General features: G+C 35.9%; 1 long non-coding RNA gene across 2 annotated transcripts in view; it reads left to right on the top strand.

The window, feature by feature from the left end:
• LOC309637555 overlaps positions 1-27,632 on the top strand; it is a 172,372-nt gene that overhangs the window by 95,957 nt on the left and 48,783 nt on the right. For both annotated transcript variants that reach the window (XR_014250648.1, XR_014250649.1), the window contains one exon: positions 16,720-16,821. This is a non-coding gene — a long non-coding RNA (uncharacterized lncRNA). The remainder of the gene's footprint in view (positions 1-16,719; positions 16,822-27,632) is intronic.

Genomic DNA, 27,632 nt, shown 5'->3' with positions numbered 1-27,632 from the left:
TGTCTACAAGTCCGTTCTCTACGTGTACGTCTCTATTCCCTCCTTGGAATGGTTCATCTGTACCATTTTTCTAGATTCCACATACATAAGTTAATAGAAGATATTTGTTTTTCTCTTTCTGGCTTACTTCACTCTGTATAACAGACTCCGGGTTCATCCACATCTCTACACATGACCCAATTTCATTCCTTTTTATGGATGAGTAATATTCCATTGTATTGACATAAATACACTACCATGTGTAAAATAGATAGCTAGTGGGAACCTGTGGTATAGCACAGGGAGCTCAGCTTGGTGCTCTGTGATGACCTAGATGGGTGGGATGGAGGGGGGTGGGAGGGAGGTACAAGAGGGAGGGGAGATAGGTATACGTATAGCTGATTCACTTCGTTGTACAGAGGAAACTAACACAATGTTGTAAAGCAATTATACTCCCCCCCCCCAAAAAAAAATCAAACGTCCAATTATCCTGCTGACCATAAGACTGATTGAGACGGGACGGAGGAAAGTCTTGAACAGGTAGTAATACATTCCAAATGCTTAAAAATACATAATATTAAAAGGAAAAAAATGACCACTGAAATAAGTCAGATTGTTAAATTCTTCACTTCTACATAATTATAAATCCCTTTGCTCACAAAACAACCTTCTGGTCTGTAGTTTGATAAACTGAATGGATTTTCTTACCAGAAAGTTATGCCCCGTGAAGACAAATAGTTCTGGGTTGTAGGCCACATAAATCTCCAATTTTAAATCAACTGCCATTCTGGTTTTTGAGATATTCTCTGGTGAATCTAGTTCATTTCAATTCTTCAGATGATTGCTGAACAAATGGATCATAAAGAACTTCTCCATGTACAGTCACTTCGTGAAATCATGGAGTGATTTACTACCATGTTGGGCAGGGAAACAGTAAATGGATTTTATTTTGCTAGACAAGTTCGCAGAAACATTGAAGGACCATGTCCCAACAATAGTGCACAAAATCGTCCTCCGATGGGGAGAGTGTTGAGTTTGGAACATTTTTCTACACTTCTTCAAATTCTGAGGTCTCATGAAAGAACAGGAAACTTATCACTGTTAAGTATCAGAACTGTCTATTGATGTCACATTATATAATGAATATAGTCAAAGGAATTTGGTGAGTGGGGCACTTCTGTTGGATTTTATAAGACTTTCTACTTGATTTAACTCTCTTGGTGATTCTGAGGTGGATAAAGATGGTTTTCAGTTACAGTCTTAAGTCCTGGTAGCACTATTTATCTGATAGGAAACAGAGACACAAAATAATGGTTTAATCAAACAATACAGTTCAGTCTGCAACTTTTTCTATATAGTTTAATATGTGTTCTGAATGGAATGTCCTCTTGGCACTTGAGGAAATTTCAGCAGAGATTACATTTGTTCCAATACTTTTTTGAGAGTAGTACCAGTCTTTTGACTATAATAGACATTTAATATGGGGCAAGGTTGCCCCACTTTTATTCTCATTGGATAATCAAAACGTTTGATAAAATACATTAATAAATTGATTATTGTCAATCAATGATCAGATTGATTAATGTCTTTTTCTTCTCCTAAACCATCAGCCCATGAAGCCAGACCTCATATCCGTTTTAATCGGTATTGTATACCCAGTATATGACCTACTACATAACAGAACTTAATAAATAGTTATCAGTGAATGAAGAATATCTTAATATGTGGATTATAAAAAACAGTCAGGAAGAATGCCCTATGCATTTCTTTTTTTTTTTTTAATTTTTATTGGAGTATGGTTGATTTACAAAGTTGTGTTATTTTCAGGTGTACAGCAAAGTGAATCAGTTATACATATACATATATCCACTTTTTTTTTTTAAACATCTTTATTGAAGAACAATTGCTTTACAATGGTGTGCTAGCTTCTGCCCCATAACAAAGTGAATCAGTTATACATATACATATGTTCCCATATCTCTTCCCTCTTGCATCTCCCTCCCTCCCACCCTCCCCATTCAACCCCTCTAGGTGGTCACAAAGCACCGAGCTGATCTCCCTGTGCCATGCGGCTGCTTCCCACTAGCTATCCATTTTACATTTGGTAGTGTATATATGTCCATGACACTCTCTCACCCTGTCACATCTCTATGCATTTCTTTTGTTACAGAATTCCTTTCAGTGCATTTAATTGAGAAACCATTCCATTTACCCTTCTACGAGCCAAAGAATCTTGCCCAAATTAAGAAATAAAAAGTGTCATTAAAAACAATAATAGCAACAATTTGCATCTATCCTGTTTAAATGATAATCTAAACAATGTTCATTTAAGACAAGCACAAAGACAGAACAATAAAACCCTTTAAAAGCTTTCAGTGCTTTGCTTTTTTATACATTAAAGAAGAATCAGGGTAAAAATTTAAGCCTTTCTTTATCTTTTATGTGATAATAAACATTAGTTTTCTGATAGTCTTATTCTCCTAATTTCTTTAGTAAGAGTCACAAATAGATTTACACCTTTATTTAATACACTTTATATGAATTGTAAAATACATTATCTAACTTTAACTTTGCAGTATTACCATGATAACCATTTCTTCTCATTTACCGTGTGGATATTGAAGATAAGACAACTTAAATAGTTTGTGTCATACAACTAATATACTGGGGCCAGCATGTGAAGTCAGGTGTTCATATGCCAAACTCACATTCTTTCCACTGCCTCAGGGAGCCCAAGGTTCCATAGCTGGTCAAGATACTGGTAGGTCTTGTTTCCAGATTTATGATTCTCATTTCAAGTGTAGTTCCATCACTCTCTACTATCTCATATCTGGGCTCCTAACATTCAGAAACAGTATCTCCAGTCTTTTAACTGTTTGATTGTTAAAAATTCATAGTAAGCAAATAAATTATGTTCAAGTTCTTTCTCTTTCTCTGTTCAAAAATGGCAAAGGATCTGAGATTTTCTTAATTATGAAAACTAATTTTATTTGTAAATATAATACAGGTTTGAAGCTACAAAAAAAATTAAAAATATAAAAGAAAATGTAGAAAATATGCAAGAAGGAAGGAAGGGAAGGAGGGAGGGAAGGAGGGAGGGAGGGAAGACAGAAGGAAGGAAAAAAGCAGGAAAAAAAAAATGATATCAAGATAGACAAAATGACTTAACATTCCCCTAAAGCCTGCTACTCTTTTCTCTGTTTATATATTAGTCAATTATAGATATTGTAGTTAGCTATATATTATCAGTTCATTTAATAAAAATGAGAATGCACATGCCCTAAGGCCACCAGTGTATGTAATAATGTGTTTGCTATAGTAATTTTGTTGAAGAAAACAAATTGCTAATAATTTGAATGTTTTTGAGTAAGAAATGGTTGAGCAAATTACAGCATATATTTCTCATGGAATATAAATCAGTTATGCTTTTCATAAGTTAGATTCATATCGACTGGCCTGGAAAATTGACTGTTAGAAAGTGATAAGTTAAAAAATAAAAGCAAGTTTCAGAGTAATAATTTTAGTATATTCACATTTATGTGTAAAAAATTTTAAAAGATAGAAAAATGCATTTGTGCTACTAGAAGCATAGAAGAAAAACTGGCATTATGTGTGCCAATCTGTTACTTTAGTTATTTTAAGAGATTTAGGTCTGGAGCAAAGAAGGAAAGTATATTCTGTTTTATTCTCCTTAAATTCCTCTGCATTATTTGAATTGTTTGAAGCCTATATTACTTTAAAATTGAAGAGAAAATCTTATATTATGTTTTAAAATTTCTACTGAAATCAAATCTAGATTGCCATAGTATTATGGTGTATATTTACTATATAGTAATTGAAGTGAAATGGGCTCAAACTATCTTTCAAAAAAAGTTCTAGGAAACCTCCAAATAATTAGATAATGACACACAGATACAAAACCATAATTGTGCCCCTTGGTCATTTTTTTAAAGTTTTTTTAAAAAATTAAATTATAATTGATTTACAACATTGTGTTAGTTTCAGGTATACAGCACAGTGATTCAGTCATACATATATACTTTTTCAGATTCTTTTCCCTTATAGGTTATTACAAAATATTGAGTATAGTTCCCTGTGCTATACAGTAGGTCCTTGTTGGTTATCTATTTTATATATAGTAGTATGTATATGTTAATTCCAAACTCCTAATTTATTCCTCCCCCCCTTTCCCCTTTGGTAACCATAAGTTTATTTTCTGTGTCTGTGGGTCTATTTCTGTTTAGTATATAAACATTTAGTATCATTTTTTTTTTTAGATTCCACATATAAGCGATATCATATTATATTTGTCTTTCTCTGGCTCACTTCACTCAGTAAAATAATCTCTAGGTCCATCCATGTTGCTGCAAATGGCATTATTTCATCCTTTTTTATGGCTGAGTGATATTCCATTGTATATATGTACCACATCTTCTTTATCCATTGATCTGTCGATGGACATTTAGGTTGCTTCCATGTCTTGGCTATTATAAATAGTGCTGCAATGAACAATGCTTTCAGAATACAATCAAATATTTTATTAGGGTTCTCATAACTGTCACTTAGTAGATAGTCAGAATTTAAATCCAGCCTTCATTTAATGTAGCTATACTATACATTAGTAGAGAAGTTTGGGGGAACAAAAGACGATTTCATATATACCTACCAAACAGTGGAGAAACATCTGTGATTGAGTATCACCCCATCTCAGAGGCTTGGAAAGATATAGGGATGTGTTTTTTTCATTTCCTTTAGAAAATTTTGTTAAGTTGGTTTGGTTAGGTTTTTCACTTTAAAATTAGCTAGCGATCACAAAACCCTCAAAAGACAATTAAGGAGGTCAGAATCAAGTCTAACATTGCTGTTGTGAGGTCCTCTATCATTTTAATTAAAAATAATATAATTCTTAAGCCATTGGGAAAATAAGAAAAATATCCATATTTAGACATGTTCAACTACTTCTCCCTGATTATTTGCCTCATCCCATATACATTGCAAGTCCTCATATGACAATGCTATTAATGTGAGAGAGAGTGAGGGAGAGACACAGAGACAGAGAAACAATGACAGAAAGACAGAGAGAGAGAGGGAGAGAGAGGGAGATGGGGTGGGAAGTAGGGAGATGAAGGAAAGGAAGGAGAAGAGAAGGAGGCAGAGAAAGATTTAACTCTGAGACTCAAGCTTCAGAGCTACAGGATATATACAAGAATGTATACATAGTAGGTGAGCAATAAATGTATGTTGGATGAATTACCTTACCTGAGATGTTTCACTGCATCTCCATTCACAATATTTTTTTATAATACTGAGAAATTGGAAAGGAAGCCAATAACCAACAAAAGTTCCTTAAAAAAAAAAAAAAAATCTATGGTGCACCCATCCATTAAAAACAATGTTACAGAAGTACATGGACAGACATTAAGAAATATTCTATATATTAAAGATTAAAAGTACATCAAAAATATCGGCAATAAAATCACATTTTTGTTTAAATCTATGTTTTGAAGGAAATGAATAAAAATATCAATAGTAGTTATTTCTAGGTGATACGGGTATAATGTTTTTGTTTATGGCACATCTACATTTCTGAATAACTTATTAAAACAGAGCAAAAGTATAATGTTACTTTAAAAATAAGAAAGTAAAATACCATTCAGTTGGGATATTTGTGTAGCCTCATAAGAAAATCAGTCAGAGGCGTGTGTGTTTTGCACGTGGATAGATGGGGGATGGTGTTGGATATCTAGGAGCATTTCCACTTTTAGATCATCATGTGCACCTAGGTTGAATTTTGGAATGATTGAGAAAGACTTTAAGAGTATCAAAACCTGTGTCCCAATCTTCAGAGATTCTGACTTATTTCATCTTGAGCTGAGGCCTGAGTATGAACCTTTTTAAAAGCTCTGACAAATTAGTGATTCTAATTTGCAACCAAGGTTGAAAGATACCACCTTAATCTTTTCTTTTCTTTTCTTTTCAAAATAAATCTCATCCCAAATCAGGGCCTCTTTCTGCATTAAAATATAGATGCACAACTAGGAATGACCATTTATTCTAGGGCATGTCATCGTGCACTTCCTTAATCTAACTACATCTTGTGTATTCTCTATTTCCTGATTCACATCCTGCATTTGTTTGAAAACAAAATATAAATTCCTTTCGAACCACTTCATAACCACAAAGAATTTCGAAAGTACTTCCCACATGTTACTTTGCCAATAGCTATTCTCATTTTATATTAATACATTCAATTGCTCTGCTCTCCGCCATGTTATAATAGCTTCTATAGCCCAAGTCCACCCACCCCACCCCCAATACCCAGAAACACACAGTTCCACTCCTGTGTGAGCACATATTCAAAGTTCATTTATCAGTTTTGTAACTCTAAAATGTACATATATGTTAATCTTCTATAAATGCATGATTTTAGACAGAACTGCATCTACATGAGATAAAAACCTTTATTAAATTCTGATTACTTTTTTACTACCCTCAAATCACCTTGGTCAACATTTCTTAGCCATGAAGTCCAGTCTGATGAAATAATCTGTAGTATACCAAGCGGAGGAGCTAACCTGAGACTACCATTTCACTTTCTCTTTTAATGTTTTGAACTCTGGTAGATGAAAAATGACTGCAATTAATCCACCATGTCACCTCATAGGCAATAAAAATACCTAGCACTGAAGTAGCACTTTTCATCAAAAGGACTCCAAGCACCTTATACACGATTTTCTCAGGAAGCCTCACAACAGCCATGAACACTAGGTAGGCAGTTCTCATTATCCCTATGTTTCCTAATGAGAAACCATAGCGTGGAGAGGTAACTTGCTCAAGTTCACACAGGATGTAACTGAAATTTTTGCTTTTCAAGGATGTAATTAAATATTTTGCTATCCATCCAACGCATGTTAAGTTAAAATCTTACTTTTACTTTTTAGGGTAAAAAGATTTTTATCATCTGGAATATTGTTCAAAAGTCTAAGAAAATCATTTATGTTCTCTAGAGCCCCTTATTATTTAACTGATTTTTGATAGTATTTGCCAATGACTTTTTCATTATTTATATCTAAATTAAAATACACCATCTTACTAGCTACTGTTACCTAATGCTGCATGTATTGCTCTCTTGCCCCATTCGCACGTAAGTGAAACCTTACCAAACACAACAGGTTTTTAAAAAATAATTTGTAGCATTACTGTATTGCCTTACAGCCTCCAAAATAATTATATTTTTTCAATAAGAATTGTCACTGAATTGTACCATGATATAAACTCTTTCCTTTCTACAAGAGGCAAAGGTTAATAACTACCGTAAATAGCATTCCCCATCCTTTGTGGAATAATGCTAGCAAAAAAGGAAAACGTTGGTGTTCATTTGTCCAAATAGTATTACACTGAGAAACTATATCATCGTAAGTTCAAGGACTTCAGCAGCCTAGCGCATACTCCTTTCTATCTCACTCAATAGAAGCATTGACTATTCATTGAAGATAACTACATGATTTTAAGTTTATCTAGCAGAGAGTTTTGATTATGTTTCAAAAATTCCCCAGGTCATTTAAAGTTAAAATTGTTAGTATTTTATTCATAGTCATACACTGACAATATAAAATGTCCATATAGCATAAGAAAAAGTGGTGCTATAATAAAGAAAAATATATATATTTAATCATATCCCATAAACTGGATAATTAAAAACTGTTATTTTAGTATCAAGTGTGATCTTTATTATATATTTGATTACCTAATTATAACTATGCGTTTGTAAGTTCCATAAATCAAGGAATTATCTAATTTATACTTAGAACCTTGCCAATGTCTGGTACAATGTCATATACAACGTTTTTTGTGTTTTGCAATGTTCATTAACTAAATGAAAGAATGAGTGAGTGAATGATTAAGTGAAGAAAAGCATTTGAAAAATAAGTAAAGTTCTTCGAATACTAGGAAAATGTGAGTCTTGAAGCTTTAAGGAAGAAAGAGGGTGAGTGGAGATGTAAACCCTGATATTCAATAACGTTAAAGGAAGATATACACTACAGAAAGTACAATTAGGTTGATGTTAAAAGTTTCACAGGATTTTATAAAATTTAAATTTTAATACCTATTTTATGTTAAAAAAAAAGTTAACTTTTTTGAAATAGCAAAATGCAGAGAAAATAATGGTTGGGTTTCAGAAAGTTGCCAGAGCCGTTAATATGTAAAACAATACTAAAACACTACAATGTATGAGCTAATCTCATGGAACAAGAAGTGGAAAAGATAATTTAAGAGATTGAATCACTTAAAATATTTTGATTGATTTTACATTTCATACACACACACATATGCACCAGGATATTTTCACTCATTTATTATTCATTCATTTACTCATTTATTCAAATATTTTTTTTGTGCCTAATATATGCTTGTTACTCATCTCCTGTCCTTAAGGAAAGTATAATCTTCTTGAGGGATCTAAATCTTAATAACCATGTAAATGAATGGAAATTTTTGATTTTAATATGTATCAAGAGAGAGAAATAAGTGATGCTCTAAGAGAATAAAGAGGATAAAAGAATAAAGCTGATAGATTAAATTAGTTTAATAAGACCCTAATACATCATCCTTCTTGTATCTTCCTAGCTACTCATAAAGCTGGAGAGGGTGGAGAAGACCATGTGATTTGGTAACATTTCACAAACAAGGCACAATAAGTGTGCTGCTTCTACCCTCCCTCTTTTCTCCCTTCACAAAAAGAAATCAAATCAATTCCCCAATATACAGATTTAAATATACAGAATAAAAATTGGATGGATTTGGTGAGTACATGAGGAAAAGCAGAAGATATGCAGCCCTTTAACAGTGATTTTTATATTAACATAAAAAATCTATTTCCACTAGTTTTAGACATGAATCAAAACTCAAAAGACATAATAATTTTAAATTGAAGATCATACACTCATTGACTTTGTTTAATCAGGAGAAGTTGGTTCAAGTTTAAAAGTCACAGGAGAGGAGTTTTTAATTGTGTATCTGTACAAACCCAAGAAAAAAATGTACTGGGAATTCTTTTGCATTACTTTAAAAATGTTCTAAAAGGAATAAGCAAGAGGTTATTATTTGGACTCTGTAATTCAAAAACATTAAAATGAGAAGAAATCTTAATGATCATAAATATGTTGCATTCCTTCATCCCCCAAACCCTATTTCTTAAATGAGGGACGTCAAGGCCAGAGAGACTGAGGAAGACTATTAGAAACCCAAGTCTTCTGAAAAGGATAGGGAAGAGCATAGCATGATGGGAAAAATATGTGCCTAGAAGTCAGACAGATATAGGCTTTAGTCTTCCCTCTGTCAGTCATATTATTTTTCACCTTTATTCAGAATGCCCTTCCACACCACTGACTTTGCCTTTTCATCTTTCAAGCTTCATCTCAAGTTTAACTTACAACTTTGTCTTTACTGCTCCCACTCTACTCTTAGAGCCTATAATATTTGTTTTTGCAGTTAATGTCACAAGATTAGTTTTCCCTATCAAGCACTCAAGGGCAAGGTGTTTGTGCTACTTATCTGATTATGCATTATTTGTCTTTGTACTCATTTTTAAGTCTTTTGCAAATATGAAATGTCTCAAAGGGTTTATTCAACCCATTAATTAATGAGGAAACAAGTAAGATGTTAAAAATGGCTCTGAGAACATATGAAGAGATAGGTATTCGTAAACAATTTAATAAAGGAACGTTAAGATGAAAATGCTAAGTAAAATACAGACTTGATTGATACCCAACAGGGCAATAAACCATAACCTTCTATATTTTTTTAACATCTTTATTGGAGTATAATTGCTTTATGATGGTGTGTTAATTTCTGCTTTATAACAAAGTGAATCAGCTATACATACACATATACCCCCATATCTCTTCCCTCTTGTGTCATCCTCCCACCCTCCCTATCCCACCCCTCTAGGTGGTCACAAAGCACCGAGCTGATCTCCCTGTGCCATGTGGCTGCTTCCCACTAGCTATCTATTTTACATTTGGTAGTGTATATATGTCCATGCCACTCTCTCACTTCGTCCCAGCTTACCCTTCCCCCTCCCCATGTCCTCAAGTCATTCTCTACATCTGCATCTTTATTCCTGTCCTACCCCTAGGTTCTTCAAAACCACTTTTTTTTTTTTTTTTTTTTTAGATTCCATATATATGTGTTAACATACGGTATTTGTTTTTTTCTTTCTGACTTACTTCACTCTGTATGACAGACTCTAGGTCCATCCACCTCACTACAAATAACTCAATTTCGTTTCTTTTTATGGCTCAGTAATATTCCTTGTATATATGTGCCACATCTTTATCCATTCATCTGTCGATGAACACTTAGGTTGCTTCTATGTCCTGGCTGTTGTAAATAGAACTGCAATGAGCATTGTGGTACATGACTCTTTCTACATTATGGTTTTCTCTGGATATATGCCCAGCAGTGGGATTGCTGGGTCGGATGGTAGTTCTATTTTTAGTTTTTTAAGGAACCTCCATACTGTTCTCCATAGTGGCTGTATCAATTTACATTCCCACCAACAGTGCACGAGGGTACCCTTTTCTCCACACCTTCTCCAGCATTTATTGTTTGTAGATTTTTTGATGATGGCCATTCTGACCAGTGTGAGGTGATACCTCACTGTAGTTTTGATTTGCATTTCTCTAATGATTAGTGATGTTAAGCATCCTTTCATATGTTTGTTGGCAATCTGTATATCTTCTTTAGAGAAATGTCTATTTAGGTCTTCTGGCCATTTTTGGATTGGGTTGTTTGTTTTTCTGGTATTGAGCTGCATGAGCTGCTTGTAAATTTTGGAGATTAATCCTTTGTGAGTTTCTTCATTTGCAAATATTTTCTCCCATTCTGAGGGTTGTCTTTTCATCTTGTTTATGGTTTCCTTTGCTGAGCAAAAGCTTTTAAGTTTCATTAGGTCCCATTTGTTTATTTTTGTTTTTATTTCCATTTCTCTAGGAGGTGGGTCAAAAAGGATCTTGCTGTGATTTATGTCAAAGAGTGTTCTGCCTATGTTTTGCTGTAAGAGTTTTATGGTATCTGGCCTTACATTTAGGTCTTTAATCCATTTTGAGTTTATTTCTGTGTATGGTGTTAGGGAGTGTTCTAATTTCATTTTTTTACATGTAGCTGTCCAGTTTTCCCAGCACCACTTATTGAAGATGCTGCCTTTTCTCCATTGTATATTCTTGCCTCCTTTATCAAAAATAAGGTGACCATATGTGTGTGGGTTTATCTCTGGGCTTTCTATCCTGTTCCATTGGTCCATATTTCTGTTTTTGTGCCAGTACAATACTTTCTTGATTACTGTAGCTTTGTAGTATAATTTTAAGTCCGGGAGCCTGATTACTGCAGATCCTTTTTTTTTTTTTGTTTGTTTGTTTTGTTTTTAACATCTTTATTGGAGTATAACTGCTTTACAATGGTGTGTTAGTTTCTGCTTTATAACAAAGTGAATCAGCTATACATATACATATATCCCCATATCTCTTTCCTCTTGCGTCTCCCTCCCTCCCACCCTCCGTATCCCACCCCTCTAGGTGGTCACAAGACACTGAGCTGATCTCCCTGTGCTATGCGGCTGCTTCCCACTAGCTATCTATTTTACATTTGGTAGTGTATCTATGTACATGCCACTCTCTCACTTTGTCTCAGCTTACCCTTGCAGCTCCGTTTTTCTTTCTCAAGACTGTTTTGGCTATTCAGGGTCTTCTGTGTATCCATACAAATTGTGAAATTTTTTGTTCTAGTTCTGTGAAAAATGCCAGTGGTAGTTTGATAGGGTTTGCATGGAATCTGTAGATTGCTTTGGGTAGTATAGTCATTTTCACAATGTTGATTCTTCCAATCCAAGAGCATGGTATATCTCTCCATCTTTGTATCATCTTTAATTTCTTTCATCAGTGTCTTATAATTTTCTGCATACAGGTTTTTTGTCTCCTTGGTAGGTTTATTCCTAGGTATTTTATTCTTTTTGTTGCAATGGTAAATGGGAGTGTTTCCTTAATTTCTCTTTCAGATTTTTCATCATTAGTGTATAGGAATGCAAGAGATTTCTGTGCATTAATTTTGTATCCTGTTACTTTACCAAATTCATTGATTAGCGCTAGTAGTTTTCTGGTAACATCCTTAGGATCCTCTGTGTATAGTATCATGTCATCTGCAAACAGTGACAGTTTTACTTCTTCTTTTCCAATTTGGATTCCTTTTACTTCTTTTTCTTCTCTGATTGCTGTGGCTAACACTTCCAAAACTATGTTGAATAATAGTGGTGAGAGTGGGCAACCTTGTCTTGTTCCTGATCTTAGTGGAAATGGTTTCAGTTTTTCACCATTGAGAATGACGTTGGCTGTGGGTTTGTCATATATGGCCTTTATTATGTTGAGGTAAGTTCCCTCTATGCCTACTTTCAGGAGAGTTTTTATCATAAATGGGTGTTGAATTTTCTCAAAAGCTTTTTTGCATCTATTGAGAAGATCATATAATTTTTCTCCTTCAATTTGTTAATATGGTTTATCACATTGATTGATTTGCATATATTGAAGGATCCTTGCATTCCTGGGATAAACCCCACTTGATCATGGTGTATGATCCTTCTAATGTGCTGTTAGATTCTGTTTGCTAGTATTTTGTTGAGGATTTTTGCATCTGTGTTCATCAGTGATATTGGCCTGTAGTTTTCTTTTTTTGTGGCATCTTTGTCTGGTTTTGGTATCAGGGTAATGGTGCCCTCATAGAATGAGTTTGGGAGTGTTCCTCCCTCTGCTATAGTTTGGAAGAGTTTGCGAGGGATAGGTTTAGCTCTTCTCTAAATGTTTGATAGAATTCTCTTGTGAAGCCATCTGGTCCTGGGCTTTTTTTTGTTGGAAGATTTTTAATCACAGTTTCAATTTCAGTGCTTGTGATTGGTCTTTTTATATTTTCTGTTTCTTCCTGGTTCAGTCTCAGAAGGTTGTGCTTTTCTAAGAATTTGTCCATTTCTTCCAGGTGTCCATTTTATTGCCATATAGTTGCTTGTAGTAATCTCTCATGATCCTTTGTATTTCTGCAGGGTCAGTTGTTACTTCTCCTTTTTCATTTCTAATTCTATTGATTTGAGTCTTCTCCCTTTTTTTCTTGATAAGTCTGGCTAATGGTTTATCAATTTTGTTTATCTTCTCAAAGAACCAGCTTTTAGTTTTATTGATCTTTGCTACTGTTTCCTTTATTTCTTTTTCATTTACTTCTGATCTGTTCTTTATGATTTCTTTCCTTCTGTTAACTTTAGGGCTTTTTTGTTCTTCTTTGTCTAATTGCTTTAGGTATAAGATTAGGATGTTTATTTGAGATGTTTCTTGTTTCTTGAGGGAGGATTGTATTTCTATAAACTTCTCTCTTAGAACTTCTTCAAGAGTTGCATCCCATAGGTTTTGGGATCGTCCCATAGGTTTTGGGTTGTCGTGTTTTCATTGTCATTTGTTTCTAGGTATTTTTTGATTTCCTCTTTGATTTCTTCAGTGATCTCTTGGTTATTTAGTAGTGTCTTATTTAGCCTCCATGTGTTTGTATTTTTTACAGATATTTTCCTGTAGTTGATATCTAGTCTCATAGCGTTGTGGTCAGAAAAGATACTTGATATGATTGCAGTTATCTTAAATTTACCAAGGCTTGATTTGTGCCCCAAGATATGGTCTATCCTGGAGAATGTTCCATGAGTACTTAAGAGGAAAATGTATTCTGTTGTTTTTGGATGGCATGTCCTATAAATAACACTTAAGTCCATCTTGTTTAATGTATCATTTAAAGCTTATGTTTCCTTATTTATTTTCATTTTGGATGATCTGTCCATTGGTGAAAGTGGGGTGTTAAAGTCCCCTACTATGCTTGTGTTACTGTTGATTTCCCCTTTTATGGCTATTAGCATTTGTCTTATGTATTGAGGTGCTCCTATGTTGGGTGCATAAATGTTTACCATCGTTATATCTTCTTCTTGGATTGATCCCTTGATCATTATGTAGTGCCCTTCCTTGTCTCTTGTAATAGTCTTTATTTTAAAGCTATGTTATCTGATATGAGAATTGCTGCTCCAGCTTTCTTTTGATTTCCATTTGCATGGAATATCTTTTTCCATCCCCTCACTTTCAGTCTGTATGTGTCCCTAGGTCTGAAGTGGGTCTCTTGTAGACAGCATATATACGGGTCTTGTTTTTGTATCCATTCAGCCAGTCTATGTCTTTTGGTTGGAGTATTTAATCCATTTACATTTAAGGTAATTATCGATATGTATGTTCTTATTACCATTTTCTTAATTGTTTTGGGTTTGTTATTATAGGTCTTTTCCTTCTCTTGTGTTTCCTGCCTACAGAATTTTCTTTAGCATTTGTTGTAAAGCTGGTTTGGTGGTGCTGAATTCTCTTAGCTTTTGCTTGTCAGTAAATGTTTCAATTTCTCCGTCGCATCTGTATGAGATCCTTGCTGGGTAGAGTAATCTTGGTTTTAGGTGTTTCCCTTTCATCACTTTAAATATGTCCTGCCAATCCCTTCTGGCTTGCAGAGTTTCTGCTGAAAGATCAGCTGTTAACCTTATGGGGATTCCCTTTTGTGTTACTTGTTGTTTTTCCCTTGCTGCTTTTAATATTTTTTCTTTGTATTTAACTTTTGATAGTTTGATTAATATGTGTCTTGGCATGTTTCTTCTTGGATTTATCCTGTATGGGACTCTGTACTTCCTGGACTTGATTGACTATTTCCTTTCCCATATTAGGGAAGTTTTCAACTATAATCTCTTCAAATATTTTCTCAGTCCCTTTTTTTTTCTTCTTCTGGGACCCATATAAATCAAATGTTGGTGTGTTTAATGTTGTCCCAGAGGTCTCTGAGACTGTCCTCAATTCTTTTCATTCTTTTTTCTTTATTCTGCTCTGCAGTAGTTATTTCCACTATTTTATCTTCCAGGTCACTTATCCGTTTTTCTGCCTCAGTTATTCTGCTATTGATTCCTTCTAGAGAATTTGTAATTTCATTTATTGTATTGTTCATCACTGTTTGTTTGCTCTTTATTTCTTCTAGGTCCTTGTTAAATGTTTCTTGTGTTTTCTCCATTCTATTTCCAAGATTTTGGATCATCTTTACTGTCATTACTCTGAATTCTTTTTCAGGTAGACTGCCTATTTCCTCTTCATTTGTTTGGTCTGGTGGGTTTTTACCTTGCTCCTTCATCAGCTGCGTATTGCTCTGTCTTCTCATTTTGCTTAACTTACTGTGTTTGGGGTGTCCTTTTTGCAGGCTGCAGGTTCGTAGTTCTCATTGTTTTTGGTGTCTGTCCCCAGTGGCTAAGGTTGGTTCAGTGGGTTGTGTCGGCTTCCTGGTGGAGGGGACTGGTGCCTGTGTTCTAGAGGATGAGGCTGGATCTTGTCTTTGTGGTGGGCAGGACCACATCTGGTGGTGTGTTTTGGGGTGTCTGTGGCATTATTATGATTTTAGGCAGCCTCTCTGCTAATGGCTGGGGTTGTGTTTCTGTCTTGCTAGTGGTTAGGCATGGTTTGTCCAGCACTGTAGCTTGCTGGTCTTTGAGGGGACCTGGGTCTTAGCACTGAGATGGTGACCTCTGGGAGAGCTTTCGCCATTTGATTTTACATGGAGCCTGGAGTTCTCTGGTGGACCACTGCCCTGAACTGAGCTCTCCCATCTCAGAGGCCCAGACCTGACATCCAGCCGGAGCACAAAGACCCTGTCAGCCACATGGCTTTTGGGAAGTCTGAGATCTTCTGCCAATGTTTAGTAGGTGTTCTGTAGGAGTTTTTCCACATGTAGATGTATTTCTGATATATTTGTGGGGAGGAAGGTGATCTCCACATCTTACTCCTCTACCATCTTGAAGGTCCCTTAACCTTCTATATTTACTGCTGGTCAGAGTTATGTGTATCTCTACCAGACAAACACTTATAATTTTATAATGTAATATGTCAATTCACTAGATATGGGCCTATCTTTTATAATAAAGTGATTTGAACAAAATGCATTGCTTAACACTGCGTGATATATATGTGTGTGTGTGTGTATATATATATATATATATATATATATATATGCCACCCATATTTTGCCTAATTTCAAAATCCAGGATATTTTGCCTTAACATCCAAGAAGTTGTATGCAAATGAAAATGTTTGTCAAGTGGATGAATGAACAAATGAGTCAACAATTTTAGCATATAATTTAATATGTCTGAACATCAGTTTTCTTATATGTAATGAAAAGTTATACATTTTACCTTATAGGGAAAATAAAAGGATCATAAATAAATATCATATGCCTATTGCCTGCACTCAGTAAATATCACTTCTTGTCCTCTATTTTGCTTACTGTTTAGCGTCAGTGATTTCCACGACTGTGTCTTCCAACTCTTTGATCTGTCCCTCCATATCATTTACTCTACTGTTGATTCCTTCTAGTGTATTTTTCATTTCAGTTATTGTATTTTCATCTCTCTGTTATTGTATTCTTCATATTTTCTAACTGTTAAAAAACTTCTAACTTCTCCTTCTGTGTATCCTTTCTTTTTCCAAGTTCTTTGATCATCTTCATAATCACTACCCTGAACTCTTTCTTGGGTAGATTGACTATCTCCACTTATTTCTTCTTCTGGAGTTTTATCTTGTTCCTTCATCTAGAACATGTTCCTGTGTCGCCTCATTTTTCCTAAATTGCTGTTTGTATTTTTAGGTAACTGGTCGGTTTGTTATGTTTCCCGACCTTGGACAAGTGACCTTCTGTAGCAGACGTCCTATGCATCCCAGCAGTGCACTCATCCTCTCATCACTTAAGGTACATGCTCTGTGGGTTCCCCCATGAGGTCTGCGTGGGTCCTTCTGTTGTGGCGGGCTGTCTGTGGGGGTGGTCTGGTAGGCTTGGTTGGTCCCCGGTCTGGTTGAGTGCCAGGCTCTACCTTGTTCAGAGGCTGCCCGCTACTGGTTGTTGGAACCAGGTCAAGAGGCGGCTGACTGCAGAGCCCTGGGGGTCCCCAGGGCTAGTGCTGGAGTGAGCTAGAGGGCATGGTCAGGGTCCAGAAGACTCCAGGACTGTTGCTCCCCTACTGGTGGGTGAAGACAGCTCCTGGAATTAGTGTTGGACTACAAGTAGGCAGAGCCAGGTCCTAGAGTCTGGTTACAGGCCCCAGGAATCCCAGAGCTGGTGTCAGATCACTGGTTGGGGGAGGACTGGTTCCTGATACAGTTGGATTTGGGATCCAGGTTCTCCCAAAGCTTGTATTGGCCTGCTAGTGGGCAGGGCCAGGGACCAGCTGGTCTCAGGGCAGATTCTGGCCTGCTGTGGGTAGGTTCATCTGCAGGAAGTGGGACTGAGGTTTTCTTGTGTTTGGTGTCTACTCTCTGGTGGTTGATACTGGTCCAGAGGCCAGAGCAGGTTCCCTGGAGGGCAGGGCTGGGGCCCAGGGAATTCTGGGACCTTTGGCTGCCTATTGGTGGGTAGAGCTGAGTCCTGGGCTCTCTGGTAGGCAGAGCCATGTCCAAAGGCTGCTGGGAGCACAGGAGGTCTTTAATCAACCTGTCTGCTGATGGGTGGGTCTGTGTCCCTGCCGGTTATGGGCTGTTGGATGAAGCCAGGTCTTGGTGCTAATGAGCTTGAGAGAGGAATCCACAATGGTGCCCTCCAGCACCAGCATCCACGTAGTAGAAGGAGCTCCCAGTAATGGCTGCCACCAGTGTCTGTGTCCCCGGGGTGAGCCACCCCCTGCCTCTCTGGGAGACTCTCCAAGACCAGCAGGTAGGTCTGGGCCAGGCTCCTGTCAAATTACTGCTTTTGCCCTGGGTCCTGGAGTGTGTGAGATTTTGTGTGAACCCTTTAAGAGCAAAGTGTCTATTTCCCCCAATCCTTTGGGACTCTTGAAATTAAGCCTCACTGGCCTTCAAAGCCAAATGCTCTGGGGATTCATCCTGACATGGGGCTCAGTGCTCTCACGCCTGTGGGAGAACCTCTGCAATGTCATTATTCTCCAGTTTGTGGGTCATTCACCCAGGGCTATGGGACTTGACTATGTTATGGGTCTGTTCTTCGTACTCATCTTGTCGTGGTTCCTTCTTTGTGTCTTTAGTTGTAGAACACTTTGTGTTTTAGTGGGTTCTAGTCTTTTTCATCAATGGTTGTTCTGCAGATAGTTGTGATTTTGGTGTGTCCATAAGAGGTGAGCTAAAGGTCTTTCTATTTGGTCAATCCTCTATCACTACTGGCCCAGGCACAATAGCAGCAGCAGTGGTGTCAGCACCCCAAGCAGCCCAAAGAAGTGTGAAGACAGCCCCACACTTGGCTTTTTCATTCTTTTATCAGTGCTTTTCCCAGAATGTCTGTTACTTTTCTGCGAACTGCCCCCTTATTAGTGACATACATATTTTCATGTATAAAGTCCAGCTTTATCATGCCTTTACATAGTTTCAGAAACTCCTTAAGTATGAAATACAAGAGGCAGAGACAGCAATAGCAATGTACATCACAGCTGTAAATTATATTATCTTATTAGTGCAATATCCTGGCACCTTGTTTTCTTGCTTCTTATCTTATTTACCCAAGGCTACTGTATTTTTCCTCTTAAATTCTCTACCTGTTAGTTTGCTCACATATCCCACAAGGTTTCATCTCAGCCATATACTACTTTTTCTTAATTTATTATGCTCCTAGCTGTGGAACAAAGATGGCCTGGAGCACTTTTAAATCAGGGACATGTGATAGGAATTGTTTTTTTCTTCATGTTTTGTCAGTGGCACAACTGAACCTCCTGTTTTATTTGCCATTAAGCATTTGGTGATGCTAATCGTCAATTCACAGTATCCCTGTTTTCATGGGAGAGAATTGTGGTGGTGGTAGCAGTTAGCTGGTCATTAAGTCTTTCAATATGCCTTGTCAGCGTTCTATTTGCATATTAAACTAATGGCTTCAAGGCTGGAGTGAAGGAGCCATGAAGGAGATCATTATCTTGGAGAAAAAAATGATGCCTTTGCTTCTTGGAGATAATAACACTTTAGGATTTTTTAGTACATCAAAAAGAAGGAAAACAAGGAATAGGAAACATGAAAGTATGACATGACAATAACAATCTCAAAGATAATCTAGGTACTCTACCAAGTTTTTTTTCTAGTATTGAAATGTAGTTGACATACAATATTATATTAGTTTCAAGTGTACTACATAGTGATTTTTCCATTTGCATACATTATGCAGTGATCATCACGGTAAGTCTAGTAACCACCTGTCCCCAGACAAAGTTATTACACAATTACTGACCATTTTCCTTAGGTTGTATATTACATCCCCATGGCTTATTCATTTTATAACTAGAGGTGTATACCTCTTAATACTCTTTATCTATTTTACGTGCCCTAATTGTCACCTACCCCAGCAACCACCCATTTGTTCTCTATCTATGAGTCTGTTTTTGTTTTGCTTGTTTGTTTTGCTTTTAGGATTCCACATATAAGTGAACTCATACAGTATTTTTCTTTTGTTGCCTGACTTATTTTGCTTAGCATAATACCCAGAAGATCCACGCATGTTGTCATAAATGGAAAGATTTCATTTTCTTATGCCTGAGTAACATTCCATTATATATATACAGGCATACACACACACACACACACACACACACACACACACACACACACACCACATCTTCCTATCTATTCATCTATCAATGGCCACTGCCGTATGATCCAGCAATTTTGCTTCTGGGTATTCACACAAAGAAAACAGAAACAGTCATTTTAAAAATTATATGCACACTAATGTTCATTGCAGCATTATTTACAATAGCTAGGATATAGAAACAACACAAGTTTTTTTTAATCTAAATAATTTAAATATTTAACAAAAGATTGATATTGCTGACTGAAAACAAAACATAAAAAGCAAAAAATAAAAACTATCAACCTCATTGCCTCTAGATACAGTTAAACCTATAATATTTTAAATGACTTTTCTTTGAAATGTAGAGAATAAACACATATAATGTGTTACTTTCACAAACTTTGTGATTGACTAAAATTGTCATTGACATAGTACATATTTAAACACCAGAATAGACAACTGTGATAAAGGTGGAAATAAAACAATCAAGCAAATAAAATTAATTGGCTATCTTGAGGAGATTTATAAAAAGACTAATATAAGAAAGGGCTTACTGCAGGTAATTGGTCAATATTCTGTCAATTATTTGGTAAAATTCAGGAGTGTAGACATGAGGAACAGAGAATATAGGGTCAAAGAACTAGAAAAACAAATAAAAGAAATAATTATTTTTCCTTTTCCAAGAGTCCACAACAAATGAAGATGCTCCAGTAAGGTCTGTATCTTACATAAAATTTTACAGGTGAAATTTAAATCTATTTCCTTCTTCTCTACAATAAACTGGTGAATAGTTGATTATCATAAAATAAATCTTTCAGATACTTGGGAACAGTTAAGTATCCTCTTAGTTTTCTTTCTACAATATAAAATTACTTATAAATTAATTTATGAATCATACACATACCTTTAGAACAAGCACAGTACATAAATCAACAATTCCCCTTGAGAAACTTGTGTGTTCTTTTAAAATATATGCAAAACTTTCCATTTATATAACATTTTTTTCTGCCAGAGTGCATGGGCAACCTCACATATATCATTCTAATAGCAGCGCTTTGTTTACGTTTAGCATCTTTATACAAAAAATGCAAACCAGTTTGGAGACAAATTCACTCTTTACAACTGTTCTAAGAGACAGGCAAAATCTTCCCTAAATATAGGAGCAGTATTAGTGTTTTCTCTTATAGATTTCCATGGATCAAAATTTAGGGCAGCAGTCTATTGGGGAAAGAAGGAAGGGAAGCGAGGAAAGAAAAAAAAGGAAGAAAAAAATGAAACCTCAAAAGAAAAAATAAAAACACTATGTCATTCTTTATTCACTATTAATTATTTCCTCTCATTTTCTCTCATTTATTCCTCTCATGGATTCTCTGATATTTCCTTGCTCCCCAAATTATCCTTTTCAGGACTCAGGCTCCCTTTCATTTTAATGGCCCATTCTTCTTTACATTGTGTAATTCAGTGTCACCTAAACCTCTTCAATACTAATTCCTTTGTTAAGTCTAACTGACTTCCATCCTCATAGCTTCCCTAGCCACATTTCTAGAAGCAACTTCTTTTTTTTGATTAAGGGCATGCTCATTCTTCCAGACACTTGGAATCAGAATTTCTATGTCATCTTCGATTTCATATTTCAGTATGTAGGTGTTACCAAATTCTGGTACATCATCATAATATCTAGCTTATCACTCCCTTCCTTCTAATTTTAATAATGATCAAACTAGTTTAATCCTTGTTTCTTCTCACCTGGATTTTTATAACAAATCTTAAGTTGATACCTGTGTATCTTGTCTTTCCCTTTACCAATCTATGCACAATGCTTCTGTATTACTTTCTTAGATTATGAAGCCCAATTTATTTGATCCTCCAAGATTATGAACAAATTATTCACCCTGACATGTATGACCTTCAATAGTATGTCCTGATACTTATTTTCAGCTAGATTTATTTTTCATATATACCTTAGCCTCATAGATTCTGTCCTGCTCTGTGTGTTTTCCTCCCTCTCTATTTTTATGCATGCAATATCCTCCACCAGGAAACTCTTCTCCCTTTGGAAGGCCCAAACCCTCTATTACTCCTCCTAATCCATTAAAATTCTATCCTGCCTTTGGTTTTCAAAAGCAATATCATTCAGTAAATGTCCTAAGTTTTCCTAATCCTCATAATAAAATGTTTTTCCTCCTTCCTTTGACTACACATGCATTTAGGCTTGTACTTTTTAGAGGCACCTAATTTTACCTCCCTGTAATATATATATGTGTACTTCTCTAATTCCTTTTATCAAGTCTTAGAGCCATTGTGAACAAGGATGTTGAGAAAATACCCACTGTTCAAGGAATGATTGTGGTCTTGTGATATACTCCTAAGTCACTCCCAACCATACACAGAAAAAGGTGGAGAAGATGGTTTAAAAAAACACACAAAAAAGCCTGGTTTAAAAAAAAAAAAATCTCTGTCCCTATTGGGTTTACATTTGTGCGACCGAAGACTAGTCTAGGATATTCAAATCAATGAATGTACAAAAGCACATAGTAAATCTTTCAGCAAAATGCTTATTCGGCTGGAAAAGAGAGAGTCACACACTGTGGCCTTTATGGTTTTGCTCAAAAGCAAATCCATAGTCACCCTTGTGTTTTTAACCATGCATCAAAGCATGCTCTTAAAGAACGGGAACTATTACACGTATATGAATGTTTGTATCCTGAGAAGGTCACATGCAGCTTCAGTCATTGTAGTTGGCCTCATCCATTTCCTTCGAATCCTGTTAAGACAGAGAAGGGCCACCTGATAGAGTTCTTGAGGCAGTCGTTTCTCTTTGGGGCCCCACATCATACTACAAACTACTTTAAAATGTTCCTGGAAGCAATAAATATTTAATTTAAAATGAATCCTCACTACAGAAGCTTGAATGTACTTGGAATATCTGAGAAACCCTTGAAGTTATGAATATATAAAACCTCAAAGCTAGTCATTTTATAAATAAAAATCATGAATTTGTAATCAAAAGAAGATTTCCTCAGTGTAGGCTCCTAAATGTTTTATATCCGATATTCAGTGAAAGGTTTGCTTTTGTGGATGCCTTATCCTTAACGCCCTGCTCATCCTATTTGCCTTAATCTCAGATACCATTCCAGCATGTGTATATAATTGATTTTGTAGAACTTAGAGTACAATCCTGGCATCCAGCCTGAGTTTTACAGAAAATATAGCAGTCCAATCATTTAAATTTTTTTTTTGTCTTTGATTTACATTGTTTCTGAACTGTGTTAAAAACACATTCTTGGGCTTCCAAAAGAGAATTTCAGAAAGAATATTTTGAGATGAGATTTCTCTTTAAAGTTCAAGTGGATAATAGGGTCTTGTAAGACTCCTCTGGTAGAAGATAGCCCTGAATTTGCTGGGGTTTTCTACTTCTTCAGGTGATAAAATATCACATTAGCTTAATATTTGGGGGAGAATACCATTTTATTACTAAAAATATAGACATTTATTTATTTTTTATCAAAGATGCATTTTAAAAGTCACATTTAAAAAAAATTTATGGTTTATTTATTTACTTTTGGCTGAGTTGGGTCTTTGTTGCTGCACGCGGACTTTCTCTAGCTGTGGCGAGTGGAGGCTACTCTTCGTTGTGGTGCGCGGGCTTCTCATTGCGGTGGCTTCTCTTGTTGTGGAGCACGGGCTCTAGGCACGCAGGCTTCAGTAGTCGTGGCTCTCGGGCTCTAGAGTGCAGGCTCAGTAGTTGTGACATGCAGGCTCAGTAGTTGTGGCTCACAGGCTCTAGAGCTCAGGCTCAGTAGTTGTGGCTCATGGGCTTAGTAGCTCTGCGGCATGTGGGATCTTCCCGGACCAGGGCTCGAACCCGTGTCCCCTGCGCTCGCAGGTGGATTCTTAACCACTGCACCACCAAGGAAGTCCTAAAAGTCACATTTTTGTCACCAGTTTCCAATTGCTATCTGGAATCCAGTTTAAAATGTTTAAAGATATAATATATTTTTAAGTCCATGAGAAGATAAATAATAAGGAAAGCCTATAGGAAATATTTTAAACTTCCTGTTACTATCAAACCCTTGTCTATAGAATTCTACTTTTAACAATGCACAGTCTAGAAGGGAACCAGAAAACCAAAAACATAGAAGAAGCTAAGGAAAATGAATTGGAAAATAGCCAGTATGTTAGAATATTCAAAGAAAACTATAGATCTCAAACTATTTCAAGAGTATACACCCATGATTACAAGTAACTCGGAGATTTTAAAACTCTTCATAATGTAGTTACACATTAAATAAAACTTTTATTTTTTTTATCCTAGTTCAAATATTTTCCTGTAAAAGGTCAGCACACATTGCCTAATTAACTTCGGAGGTGAGCAGAGACTAAGACCAAAGGAACAAGGAACTTCAAATAAGTACCGTACTCTAGTTGGTAAAGTTGGTTCCTATCGGGTACAGGTTAACAATTCAGAAAACCTTATATATGTAAAATGAAATTCAACAATTAAGTAAATGGGTGGCAGACAGTGGGAGCTAGGTTTCTCGCTGTTGGCATGGGGGATTCTAGATAAGCAAGGGAGAAGGTTAGAATGATCCGTGTTGTAATTGCAATTAAAGACATGAACATGAACTCATGTTTAGCATAAAATAGATACCAATAGATAGATATGTATAGAATTATCTACAGATATGTGTACATACCTGGGTTAGTATATACACATCTATTTCCTTCTCTATGAGCTGCAGGAGCCTAGAAGCCACACCCCACTAGCAATAAGCACACTCCACCCAGATCTTGGTTTCTCTAATAAAAGGAACCAGAACTCCTTGTAGAAATGGTTGATTCTAGGGCTTGAATAGGGAATATATAATATTATCATAGAATATCTTGTACTGCCAGACAGCAAAGTAGTGCTAAAATCCAAACCAAACCAAACAAACAAAATCAATGATGGGGATGTATCAAAGGGGCACAGGAGTCAATAGAAAGAGCTCCTAATAGCCATGGCTAGAACCATATGAGCAGCAAAATTTAAAACATGGAATTAGATTAAAACCTAAATTATAAAGTATCTTTAAATCCATACTTACATAAACTAATGATTGAATAAATGAATCATTGGAGGGGAGTAGACAATTATCCTGTACAGAAGAATCTCAAATGATTTATGTAGATACTGTCTCCCCAAAAGAAGTGGAACATAACTTCCCACTCCTTAAGCTTCACATAGGACCTCCTTCTAAAGAAAACACTATGGAAAGTGGAGGAAAGAATAACTTTATAGCAGAGAAACCTGACAAACACTCTGTCAGCTAGGTGACTAAAGTCAAGTCAACAGTGATAAAAGTCATGTTGATAGCATGTGCTCTTGACATGATGTGAGAATGGTACTTCATCTCTCTGTATTCTTTTTCCTAAAAACCCATGACCCCAATCTAATCATGAGAAAAACATCAGACAAATCCCAACTGAGGGACAGTCAACAAAACATGTGACCAAAAATCCTCAACACTGTCAAGGTCATCGGAACCAAGGAAAGAAACATCTAAGAAACTGACACAATATAGGAGCCTAAGGAGACATGATGACTAAATGTAATGTGGTGTCCTGGATGGGATGCTGGAACAGAAAAAATGACAAATGTTCCATAATAATGTAAGATGCTAACAATAGGGGAAACTGGGTGTGGGCTATATGAGAACTCTGTACACTTTTTTCATAGCTTTTTTGTAAATCTAAAACTATTCTAAAGTAAAAGTTTATTTTAAAAAAATAATAAAACTTTTTCAGGGTGATGGACATGATCTGTGTTTGACGCTAATGGTATTTACACAACTCTGTCAGAATTCATAGAACTGGGCACATAACAAAAGGTGAATTATAACATGTGTACATTACATCTCAATAAACTTTTCAAACTGTCCCGTGGCTTGTGGTTGTCAGGAAATCTGTGAAAGTGATAAACCTCAGAGAATGTCTCTCTTTAAATAGCAGTGATGAATAAGAAAACGATGTAACTATTGCATTACCTGGAGGCACCATATCAGTGATTAGATTGGAGTACTTTCCATTGATTTTAAATATATTACATATAGAGTTAGATGTCAGGGAATAATTGCAGTCACTATCACCTTGTTTAAAATACATTGCAATGAATGATATGACTGATAAGTGGTTAATATCCAAAGTATAACAATAGCTCATACAGCTCAATATCAAAAAAACAAACAGCCCAATTTAAAAATGGACAGGAGAACTGAATAGACATTTTCCCAAAGAGAGCATGCAGTTGGCCAACAGACACATGAAAAGATGCTCAACACTGCTAATCATCAGGAAAATGCAAATCAAAACCACAATGATATATCACCACACACCTGTCAGAATGGCTATCATCAAAAAGAATACAAATAACAAATGTTGGTGAGGATGTGGAGAAAAGGGAACCCTTGTACACCATGGGTGGGAATGTCAATTGGTGCAGCCACTGTGGAAAACAGTATGGAGGTTTCTCAGATAACTAGAAAATACCATATGACCCAACAATTCCACTCCTGGGTATATATTCAAAAGAAACAAAAACAGTAATTTGAAAAGATACATGCACTGCAATGTTCACAGCAGCATTATTTACAATTTCCAAGATATGGAAGAACCTAAGTGTCCATCAACAAATGAATGGATAAAGAAGTGGTGTACACACACACACACATACACACACACACACACACACACACACAAACACACACACAGTGGAATACTACTCAGCCATAAAAAAGAAGAAAATTTTGTCATTTGCTACAACATGGATGGACTTGGAGGGTGTTATGCTAACTGAAATAAGTCAGAGAAAGACAAATACTGTATGATATCACTTATAGGTGGAATCTAAAAAATACAACAAATTAGTGAATATAACAATAAAGAAACAGACTCACAGATATAGAGAACAAACTGGTGGTTACCCGTGGGTAGAGGGTAGGGGAGAGAGGCAATATGGGGTACAGAATTAAGAGGTACAAACTATTATGTATAAAGTAAGCTACGAGGATATATTGTACAACATGGGAAATATAGCCAATATTTTATAATAACTATAAATGGAGTGTAGCCTTTAAAAACTGTGAATCACTATATTGTACACCTGTAACATATAATATTGTACATCAACTATACTTCAATTTTAAAAATAAATAAACTACATTGCAATGCAAAGTTATATTTAAGAAAAGAGTGTTGGAGCAGATCCACCTTAGATTTGAGTCCCAGTTCTGCCACTTACTAGCTGTGCAAACTTGCACAATTCATTTCACTCACCAAAGCCTCAATATCCACATCAGCACAATGAGAATAATAATACTTACATCATAAAATATTTAAGGATTAAATAAGATAAATTTAGAGCTAAGTATCATGCATAAATTAGTGGAGGTGCTCTATTAGTAGTAGAGCACCATTATGTTTATTATAATGTAATTTTATGTTTATAACAGTGTGAGTGTGTAAAATGGAGATAAACGGAAGCATCAGAGTAGTGGAAAACTCTAATTGAAAGGCAGGCCCACCCTCCCAGTAGTTTTCAAAACACAGTGTGTTTTTTACTCTGGCTTCCCATATAATGTTAAACTAAGAACTAATGTTAAACGCAATCTGGTTGGGTTGTAACAATTCCATTTCGATTTGAGGGAATAACAGTCTAATTAGTGAACTTCTGCAATGACCAATTTGCTTCTCCTAGAAATCTAGGGTAAAGGGCTCACTTAGTGGTTTTTACCTACACAAAATAAGCTATTTTTTCCTTTCTGATAAATTGTGTAACTCAAAGGTCAATAATAGTATCATGCATCACAAGTCCTTTCTCATGCCTCACAGTGCCTCAGGGCGCCCATTTTAATGTGATCTGTCAGCCCCTACCTAACAGATTCAGTTCTTACTTGTAATATATTAATAGCTTCATTTTTAGATTTTGCTTTCTTCCCAAATAGCACTAAGAAATTGATTGCCAG

This window comes from Balaenoptera physalus (genome assembly GCF_965194825.1).
Source record: "Balaenoptera physalus genome assembly, chromosome: 11".
Taxonomy (NCBI): domain Eukaryota; kingdom Metazoa; phylum Chordata; class Mammalia; order Artiodactyla; family Balaenopteridae; genus Balaenoptera; species Balaenoptera physalus.
Note: the sequence above shows the minus strand (reverse complement) of the source record. Positions and strands in the feature narration are given on the sequence as shown.